The sequence below is a fragment of the Grammomys surdaster genome, unplaced genomic scaffold, assembly GCF_004785775.1.
Source record: "Grammomys surdaster isolate TR1022 unplaced genomic scaffold, NIH_TR_1.0 1129, whole genome shotgun sequence".
Lineage (NCBI taxonomy): Eukaryota > Metazoa > Chordata > Mammalia > Rodentia > Muridae > Grammomys > Grammomys surdaster.
The window spans coordinates 635,437-646,430 of record NW_021605548.1 but is presented as its reverse complement, the minus strand read 5'-3'; positions in this window follow the sequence as shown (position 1 = coordinate 646,430).

Genomic DNA, 10,994 nt, shown 5'->3' with positions numbered 1-10,994 from the left:
TGCTGGCATTCGAGTGAACACCAAAGTAATGAAGTAAATACTGGGTGTATTCTTCGGCTGGATGGAAAGGCCATAGTCACCCGAAGCCCAAGTGTCATCTGTACAGAAGAAGGAAGGACTGCCTAACCCAGAAGTGGAGTCTAGGAACATCTAGAGGAGGAACTCAAGATGGGCTAGAAAATGGGGAGATAGCCCAGGCTGGCCCAGAGCTGAATGTAGAACCTTGGGTAGGACTGAAGTGGCAGCTCCCTGCTGTGAGAATCCAGACTGGATTGTGGACTTTAGGCTGGGGCTGTGGGGGAGCTGAGCAAGTGTCCTTACAAATCTGAGGTCCTATGCTTGTGGAGAGGTCTCCACCCCAGGTCTCCTCACAATGGCATCTCAGAGCTTGCCTGTCATCCCAGAAGCCTTAGGAGGCCTGTGGCCAAGGCCTACCCCAGCGAGAGAGTCCACGGCAGCCTGGACTGGCTACTGCTCTGTGTGTCCACCTTGGGGTGGCCCAGGCTCCATGCCCATGCACAATGCAGTATTTACCTGGGGGATGATTGGCAGCTGCTCTGACTTCCCCTCCCCCCCGCAGCCCCAGACGTTGAGCCAGACGTGCATTAAGGCGGGAGTGACTTATCGAACTGTCAGGGGGAGCGTTTTAAGACAGAATTATAGGGGAGAGGAAAAAGATTTTTACCAAATTAATGAAAAATCAATCTGGCCTCAAAAATCCATTAGCCTTCATAATGCGCCTGTTCCAGGCTGAGCCGCACAGTCCAATATCGGCTGTTAAATACCGCAGTGGCTCCCCCGCGGCCACCATTCATTATAAGTGGGCAGTGTTTACTTCTGAGAGTGACACCTGCCCCTGTTGTCAGCCCAGAGCTCCTGGCTCCATGACCCCCAAGAGGCCCCAGGCCTGGACCCCCATCCGGGAAGTGAGCCATTGGCTCCCTGACACTCAGTCAGATGAGCAGGACCAGCCTGGGAAGCCACAGGGTGAAAGGGCAGACCTCTGTGAATGCCAGTTAGGCCGACTGGGTTGCTGGTGGCAAACGGTGGTGTCCGTGTAGAGAAAGCGCCTGTGAGGACAAAGTGATCATGGGATGAGGTCACCATGGAGGTTAAGTGACCACGGAGTGAGGTGATCATGGGGTGAACTGGGTGAGCACTGAGCAAGGTGACTGTTATAAGGATGAAGTGACCATGAGATGGGATGACCACCGCGTGAGGCGACTCTGAGGAGAGAGGACACGAAGATAAGGTGACTAGGAGAGAGGTCATAGGAGCATCACCAGGTCCGTGGTACCTGTCAGGGTGCTGCGGTACAAAGACAGTGGGTGATAGGGCCAAGGCTGGTAGACACTAGCTAGTAGCTGTCATAACAACGCTGTAAGCTGTTAATGGGAGAAGGTCATTGGGCCATAAAGGTGACCACAGGGAGGGCTAGGCACTCTGAGGAACTGGGCAGTTCTCACTTGGGGACAAACTACTTACAAAAGCAGGTGACCTTCCTGTCCCTTTTTATGCAAACAGGAGGACAGTTGGGACCCAGGGCTTTATATCTAGGCCATATGAGAGATGGACAATCCAGGGAGGCCAGCAAGAGGACTGCAGAAGCTAGATAGATCCAGGGTGGCAGAGGGAGGAGCCTAAAACAGCCAAAGGAGGCTAAGGAAGCGTAGGGCTGCTGGGAATGGCAGGGAGGCCGAAGAGGCACATGGAAGGTGGGAAGCCAGAGACACATGGGACAAGCTTGCATGCTGAGGCCAAAGGACCTGTTCAACAGGAGGTCTAAGGAGGCCCACAGACAGGCTTGCCTGGGGTGGAGTGGGGGCTTCTTCCCCACATCCACATTTTGAGCCACCTGCTGGGCCAGGCTGAAACCAGATGTCTGAGATTGCTCTGTGCCCTCTATCAGGCAGGTACATGGCTAAGAGACTGGATGGATTTTTCTCATTAAAGTGACAAACCCCTCCTTTCCCTCTCTATGGAATACTGTCTTGAGATGCTCACTGCCATCCTGACAGCAGCCCTGGGACCCTAGAAGGAAGGTAGAGCAGACACCTACACTGGTTTCCTTGGGGGTCCCCCTTGGGCATGGCCTTTGGCAGGACAACGTTTCTGAGGAAAGCTCATGATGACAAAGCTTACCTGGCATTCAGTGTCCCCCAGGAGCCTTGTGGGCCACCCATACCCAAGCCCTGCTCCTCACGATCCCCCTTGACTGACACTGCTCTGGCAGAGGTCATATGGCCTCCAGACCATACTGTGTAAGTAGACTGACATTCCAGAAAACCCAGCTCCCAAAGCTGCCAAAGGAATTATCTGGTTTCTTTTCTCACTCCATCACTTTACCACAGTGTCTCAAGTGTGGGAGATGTGTCATGTGGTGTCAACTGCCCGGCTGGGCTTAGTCCTGGCTCCTGCCCCCAAAAGCAGGTGGGGTGGTAATAGCCTATCAGGAGAACCCAGCCACATGCTCACTCCTCACCAAGTGCCCTGGAGCCAGACTGCTTGCCAAGGTCTGTTAGATTAATTCCCAATTCATTAGTGGTGGAGGTTGGGTTGGAAGTGTGGGCAGCCCAAGGCCCTGTCTGCAGCCTAGAGAGACTCCACATGCTCTCAGACCCCACCAATCAACCAGCTTCCCACTATTGATCTGTGGCCATGCACACCAGCTGCAAGTCATGCAGACAGACAGACAGACAGACAGACAGAGGACTGGAGTAGCCCCACCTGAGCATGAGCCCATTCTGAAGGTTTCCCAGGGCCAGCAGCAGAATCCAAGTCACCATCGACAAAGTTCCTCACATCTGACACATCTGCTGTCCTGCCTGTCAGGGTCTCCTCTTGCAGCTCCCTCATATGTCTGTCTTCAGGGTTCAAGACGGCATTTGGGGACCCTTGCCCCCTCTCTATGCCTGTGCCTACTTCCCTCTCTGGCCTATGGATCTCATGCCGCCTGGGGTTCTCCTCCCACCCCTCACTAGCATCATGGTCTCTACAGGAGTGTCTGTGTCCTGGGGCATCCAAGGCTAACCAATCAGCAAGACAGCCGCAGCCTGGTTGCTAGTAATGGAGCTGAGGGCCAGGTATCCTCTGTGCAGGTGCCCTTTGGAGCAGTAGCTTAAGCACTGGAAAACATCACACACTCATGGTGGAGAAACACTCCTGCTCCCATGACTGCGTCTGAATGGACTAACCCCCAAGAGCCCAATCCAGCCTGTGTCTATTCGATCAATAGCCAGGCACATCCTGTGCATAGCAGATCTGCTGACCCAGGCCGGGCCTGTTCCCTCCTGCCCTTCTCATCAATAGCAGATCATCCGGACCCCTGCTGGTCTCAGCCCCTTGGGGAGAGGCAATGCTGACCAATGCTGACCTGGCCCCATAGCCATACCAGGGCGCCATCCTGACATAGAGGCCAGACAATCGGTTCGTGGCATCCAGGCCTCCCCCATTTTGCCGTTTCCTCTGAGGACCCAGGTCCGTTGAGGTGGACTCGTGAAGACAGTGTAGGACCTAGGGCACTAGCCTGACCTCAGAGACTTTGCCTGTCGGGTGTCATGGCTAGGATGACTTCCCAGGTTGCAGGACTGGATCCCGTTATTAGGAAACTAGATGTCTGAGAGTCTGGGGGAGGCAGGTTCCCATGGAGATGTCCACCTCCTGTCTCAGCAACATCTGGCCTCGATTTCCTCACTGGCAGTAGCCAGGGCCAGAGGAGCACAGATTCAAAGTATAAACCTCTGTGCTTTATAATACATGTGGTCTCTGCTCACTTGACCTAAGTCTTTGCTCATCGTGGAAGAGTTGGGCCCAATGGTTCCCTTGGCAAACACTCCATCCTGATGGACCAGGGAGTAACACAGACCTCCCATGGATAAAGACACCACCCGCTGCTGGATGCTCAGGCACCAGAACACAATAACCCAAAGCAGGAAAGAAGAGGGTTTTGAAGAATGCTTAGGAATTCCCCAGGAGGGCTGAAGAGACTTCAGTAGCTGCCTGAGTAGGTGGGAAGGGGAGGAGGCTAGGCGGGCAGTTCACCTGATGCAGAAGAGGATCTGTGGACCAACAAGTCACCTGGCTGCTTCGAGGAAGTGGTTAGAGGGACAGAGGGGAGGTACCTGGGACTCTGATCTACTTCACAAGTCCTGGGCTAGACTCGAGCTCCTGTTTTAGCACCCAAAGAGGCTCTGAGACCTGCCAGGATCACACAGCATATGGCGTCCAGCCAGGTTTGACCCTTTTACCTCCTGGAAATGTTCAGGGCAGTTGGTGGCATCTACATGAAGGCAGCCCCCACCCTCCTGCCACCAGTGTTTATCCCCTGTCCTGTAGTTGCTCCTATGGAGAGCAGGGACTCTGTGCCTTTTGCCTTGGAGAGGCTATAGGTTGCCTCCTGCATTCCCCGCCTCATGCCTGGCTTGACTAGAGCCTGGGACTTGCCTGTTCTTGGAACTGAGCTTCCTGAATATAAGAGGAGGATCAATCAATTAGCCCAGAGCAAGGCCGTTTTTTTTTTTTTTTCCTCTGACCAGGACAAGCAGCATCATACACCTCAGAAGAGCCTCCTGGCCGATCAATGGTGAGTGAGCAGCCCTCTAAATCCTCTGGGCTGGCGGCGCCCGTCTTGGCCTCAGTGGCAGCCTGCCCTCTGCCCCTGCCAGGTCAGCAACCTTGGCTCAGTGTACTGGGAACCCTGGGATGCAGCAACCCAGGACAGGAAGAACAAAATGGCTCCTTTATCTCAGCCATGCTCCCTGCCACATCAGCATCCTGTCTTCTGCCACTACCTTTCAGGGATCCTAGGGCACCATGAAGGTTGGTGACAGCAGTGTCCCAGTGATCCTTCTGGCCTGGCTTGTTCCCTTCCACCTGGTGATGTTTTCGGGTTCTCTTACAGACTGGGCACAAGCACAGGAAATAGGGACTAAATCCCACACTGCCACCATGAAGTGCCCTTCCCGCAGGTAGATTTTCCCCTGTGCGCAGCCTGCTTTATTCCCTTGTAAGTGGCTCTCTGGGTGACAATGGCATGTCCCCCTAGACCTGTTCTGTCCACAAGACTCCTAAGTCAGGCCCAGATGGTTCCTCTCCATGGAATTACACAGAGCATTCACAGAAGCCTCCCAGACAGTCCCTGGCTTGTTATTCCTCTGTTGTTCCTCCTCGGAGCAGTGAATGAGACCCAGGGGCCACACTTGCTGCCTGCGCCCAGCAACCTCTATCATTGCCTCTTCAACTTCTAGGGCCCTCGGTTGGGGAGCCACACCCCACCCAAGCTCAGGAAATATAGTCAGACAACTACTCCAGATCCTGCCCAGACAGGCTGGAATTGAACCTCCACAGCCTATTAGAAAGTACCTCAAAGTTCCCCCTGAGCCATTTTCAGCAAAGGTCAGTGACATTAAGCGTAGGATCATCCCCACTGTCCCTCCAGCTTCCCAGCTTCCCATGCTGGTCCTCTGACACACTGATGGCACTTCCCTAGCTGGACACTCCCTTCTCCTGCACCTCCTCTAGAGCCTCCTGTCAGAGGGACACCCCCCAGAATGTTCCCCAGGGTAGCCCTCAGCAGCATATATCCCTGAGGCTCTGAAGATAGGTGTCTCTCACGCGGCAGGGCAGAGGGGCCCTCCTCTAAGAGGATAGGAGTCTCTTAAGAGGCCAAAATGAGGCCGGAGAGCCGAGGCTCCGGAGCAAGCACGGGGGAGGTGAGGGAAGCAGTGTTGTGTCCAGCACAGATTGATGTCTCTGGCGGCCGGCAGCCCAGAATGTTTTTAATGGTCCCTAAAGCCCTGGGTCAGCCAGCGCTGAGCTCAGCAGTTGCTTTGGCCAGTCAGTAGGGCGTGGGCCACTGGAAGCCCACCTCAGGCCCCAGCCCCCACCCAATTGCCTCTGTCCATTCTGGGCATCCTGGAAATGCACCCCCCACCCCCACCCAGGAACCACGGAAACGGATACAGCCCTCTCCTGGGCTTCCCCAGACTCACATAATGACTCCTGTGTTTTGGGCTGGAAATATCCCAGCCTTGGAGCCTTTCTGGGAGCAGGGAGAGGTAGCTTCCACTGAACCCCACCCCATTTGTCACAGGCCCATTAGGTGCTGACAGCTACTTCCCATCTGGCCAGTCAGGGCAGGCCAAGCCCCCCCCACCCCCCAGTGCCCATCCATCATGGGTCCTCCACCTTGCTCTGTGCTGGGAGCTTCTGAAGGCAGCTTTCCCACAGAGGAAGCCAGAAGGGGGAGTGCCTGGAGGGAGTTGGATCCTCATTCTGAAGCAGGGACAGTATCATGCAAGCTTCCAGCCCGTACCATCATCCTTACCTGGAGGAAGACCACAACCTATGGGCATCTGCCTGTGTCTCCAGCAGCCTATCTAATGAGTGGGCCTTCCACACCTCACAGCCCATCCAGGGAGCACTGGGCCTCAGTTTTCCTAAGACCTACACCCGGGACATGGGAGACCAGCTGTATACAGCTGGGTGCCAGAAGACAAAGCAAGAAGGCCACCTGCTCTTCTAGACTCTCTTGGTGTGTTCTCTGAACCCCTGAATCACTGTCCAGATTCTGGGGGCTTCCAAGAACTTTCTCTGGGCCTTCAGGAATAGCTGGTGTCTCCTTTGCTCTTCTCGGGGGGTGGGGGGATGTGAAGCAGCTTTTAATGCAGGATATTGCCTGGCCTGGCTCAGCAGCTACCCAAGGCCCAGGCCTGCGCATGGGCCATGGTTGTTTATAGATGTGCTTTATAATTTTAGAAGACTTCTGGGGAGGTGTCACCTCAACCCAGGTCCCAGAGGTACCAGAAGCCACACTGCAGAGGGCAGAGCAGTGCTCTGGGCGACAGTCCGTGCCACTCCAAGTTAGCAGCACCTCCAGCCTCGTCTCAGTTACTTCCCTGTAGCTGTGACAAAACGCCATGTCCACGGCAACTTAAAAAGACAGTTAATGTGCTGGGTGGTGGAGGCACACGCCTCTAGTCCCAGCACTGGGAAGGCAGAGGCAGGCAAATCTTTGTGACTTCAAAGCCAGAGTTCTGGTCTACAGAGTGAGTTCCAGGTCAGCTGAAGCTACACAGAGAAATCCTGCCTCAAACAAACAAACATTTAATTTGAGGCATATGGTTTCAGAGCATTAGAGGCAGAACAGAGGCCTGGCAGCAGGAGCAGCTGACCAGAGAAAGAGATGATGGGAATGGGATGAGTCTTTTGAAACCTCAAAACACGCCCCCAGTGACACGCCTCCTCCAACAAGGCCACTCCTCCTAATCCTTCTCAAACAGTTCCACCAACTGCAGACCAAGTATTCAACTACAGGAGCCTATGAGGGTCATTCTCATTCAAACCACCACAAGGCTTCTCCATGGAAAACACAGACCATAGAATTACCTGAGGCTATTGAGCATGCCAGCATTCTTTGTGAATCTGAGTCCCACATCAGAAAGTAGGGGTGACCATCGCAGGCTGGATAAGTCTACTTTCCACACTAGGGTCCCCAGAAAACAAAGACACTCCAAGGTATGTGTTTGTATAGCAGTGAACCTTTGTCGGCTAAACATATCTCAAGTAACATCAAGGGTAAGAGAAATAGGGAGATACACCTAGGCTGGGATGGCCCTGCTGTTTCCCTTTGTGCTTCTGCATGAGGAGAGCAGATGCCCACCTCAGAGCACACTTACTGAGGGAGAAAGGCACACCTGCCTTCCCAGAGGGATGTGTGAGAAGGCTGAGAGACTCCCACCCATGCTCCCGTCTTCAGACTTCCTTCCATATTTCAGCTTCCCACTTTCCCAGGCCCACCCCCACAGCCCAGATTAATTTGGGAAGGACAATGTTTATATTAACCGTTCATTTATCGACGTCTGCTTGCTGGGTCAATGGCCAAATTTATTGTCTCACAAGATGGGCCATATCGAGCCAAGCAGCCTCCTCCCTTCCCCCAGACAGCCTAAGGTGGAGAGACGTTGTCAATATGAAGTCCACTGACCTTGGACCTACTAGTCTCTGCTGAGACCTGGGGAAGGAGAGAGGGGAGTTGGCAGCAGGATCACCCCTGCATACACACACCCACTGTGGAACCCTCATAGCTCAGGTGTCACTGACCCAGGCAGAGAACAAAACAGAGTTGACCATGAACATAGAAGGTGCCTGCCATGCCTAGCCCAGGCAACCAATAGGATGGAGGAGGACTAGCTGGTTCAGAAGTCAGCACGGATAAGTAGTGTATTCGAAGAGGTCCCAGGGGTCCCAGAGGCCAGGGACATCTGAGGTAGGTCGGCATTGTGGGAGCCAGAGAGTCTCCTCACCTTTTAGCTGTCCCAGGCTTTCTACCAGGAGGATGAGGAGCTGAGGAGGGTGAACGAGGCCTCTGATCTCTGCCCCTCCAGACTAGCCACACAGTTCTGCCATATTAGAGAAGGAAGGGGTAACGAGGTGGGGCTGACGTTCCTCACAGCCCCAGAGCTTGCTTGTGTTCCTAGGATTCAAGTGCATTGGGTGTCTTTACGCTGTCTGCCAAAATCCCACCATGCTGCCTCCACAGTGCCCCCTAGTGGATCGGGTGCCTTTACGCTGTCTACCAAAAATCCTATCATGCTGCCTCCACAGCGCTCCCCTAGAAAGGACCTAACCCTGAGCTCTGGCCTCAACAGATGGCTCCGGACATTCCTCGAGTGAGAAGCTAAGCTCTGATGAGGATAGGAGCTGGTGTCAGCATCCTGCAGGAGACTCCGAGCTCAGGTCTGTGAACACTAGGCTCTCCTGCCCCTCCTCTTACCTGGCTATTTCGTCTGTTCAGTCAATAGTGGACATACTATGCACCAAGCTCTGAGGTTAACTATCGGCCAGCAAAGGGCTCCCACCTTCTGGAACAGCCCGAGGCTGGTGTGCAGGCTGCAAGGCTGGGATGTAGGCTAGGTGGGATCAGAAGCAGAGGACCTTACAGATATGGTGAAGTGTCCACCTAGGGACCTGCACATGTGAAAGTCCCGAGGCAGACATGTGAGCAGCAGGGTGGTCTGGAACACAAGGGAGACAAGCACGGGGCCAGCCAAGGGACTGAGGGACTGTGGGACATACTAATTAGAGACTGGGGGGAGGAGGAGTGTTCTGCACAGGTAGGGAATGGTATGTTCTGGTGCCTTTTGTTTGTTTGTGGTGCTTCGTGTTTGTTTGTTTGTTTGTCCCCTTGTATCTCTGAATGGCCTAAAACAAGCTAGAGACCAGGCTGGCCTTGAACTCACGAAGAACCACATGCCTCAGTCCCTAAGTACTGGGATTAAAGTGTGCAGCACTGCCCCATTCTGGTGTCTTATGAAGGTGTCTTGTGTAGGGCGTGACTGGAAAGGATCAGGGACCAGAGGCCATACCGGGTGGACTTCTGCTGCGCCTCCTACAGGTTGCCCACCAAGATCGTCTCCTTCACGCTACCTTCCACTCCGCCCATAGCTTTCTAGGCTGTGTTTCACTCCCATGGCCACTAGAAGGCGCACGGAGCCCAGGTAGGTAACAGCTCTATGGCGGCCAAGGGCTAGTCAAAGAGCTCATTTGTCCACAAGCAGCTTATCGATAGCTCCGGACGGCAGCAATGTTGATTGAGATGCCACACTTGAGTTAGAATCTCCACGAATGGTGATGAGCATTGATCAGCTCATCAGGGGAGCTGGCCCTGGTGATGGAGAGGGGAGGGGAAAATAGGAAGGAGAAAGGGGAAGGGAGGGGGAGAGCAGAGGGGAGGGGGAGGCAAACCGGGACAGAAGGCCGGAGGCAGGCACAAACCACAGCTCCACCCCCAGCCCCTTTGGGTCGGTACTCAAGCCCTGGCTCTCTACCTGTGACCCTAGGGACAGGTAGATCCCCAAGCCTGTGTTCCCGCCAACAGAGGCAGGAGCCATGCCAGACCCAAATGCCCCTTCGCAGCTTCCTCTAATACACATAATTAATCGCGTTATTTCCTTGAGCTGTCTTAGATTGTAGACAAATGAGTGAGGATTTCCACGTCCCCTTGGGGGGGGGGGGCTGCACGCCCTGTCAGCCACAGCTTGCGTTGTAGTGATACAGTGGTTCTAGCTTGTAGTCCTGTGGTGACTGGTCACAACCCCAAAGCCACATCCAAAGCTTCGCAGGGTACCTCTTTTCAGTGCTGGGTCATTTTCTCTTGTTAGGATGGGCTGTGATTCATTCATGCATCACTTGATTTCAGAGTACTTTGGCTGCTTCACCACAGACAAAGCTACTGGAAACACCGTGTGGCTTTGGTGGGGATGTGGTCAGGTTTTTTGTTTGTTTGTTTTTTATTGTTTTTTTTTAACAGCTGCCAAAAGCCATGGTGCACCGCCATCACTGAGGCCTGCACCTCCCTTGGTGAGAAACCACCTGCCCTTCCATAGAGGCTCTGAGCTGCAAGGGAACTGTGTGCTGCTACCTAACGGGCTCTATACCACCTGGGGATCTGGGGGTACACTCCACTGCAGAACACAAGCCTCTATCCCCTTACCCCTGTGGGGTCCTTGTCACCTCTGGCTCTAGTTACCAGACCAGTTGGTCACACTGGGCATATACATACCATCCAGCAAGCCAGAGTCAACCCCCCCCCATTTCTGTCCAGCTCTCTCTCATCCCCTCCCTCCCTCTCCTTATGCCTGTGTCTTCCCCCCTCCTCCCTTTTCCACTCTCAGGCTTTCAGCTTTGGGTCCTGCCTACATGTGGTCTGACCCCACCCAACTGGCATCATCTCACCCTTTCTGAGCCTTCTCTCCTGTGTGCCTATCACCCGGATAGTGTAGTGACTCTCCTGTGGCTGCTTCACTTGTAACCTGCTTCCTCCTTAGTTTTCCCTCATTTCCGGGTACTCTGACATCCACCCTGACCAGGCTCTCTATCTGATCTGCAAGAGAATGACATTTGCCCTTCTGTTGGGAGAGTCCAGCACCCAGGATTTTAGGGACAGATGGCACCACCTGCACATTTGGTCAAGCCGTAGTCCGGTGCCCTGGCCT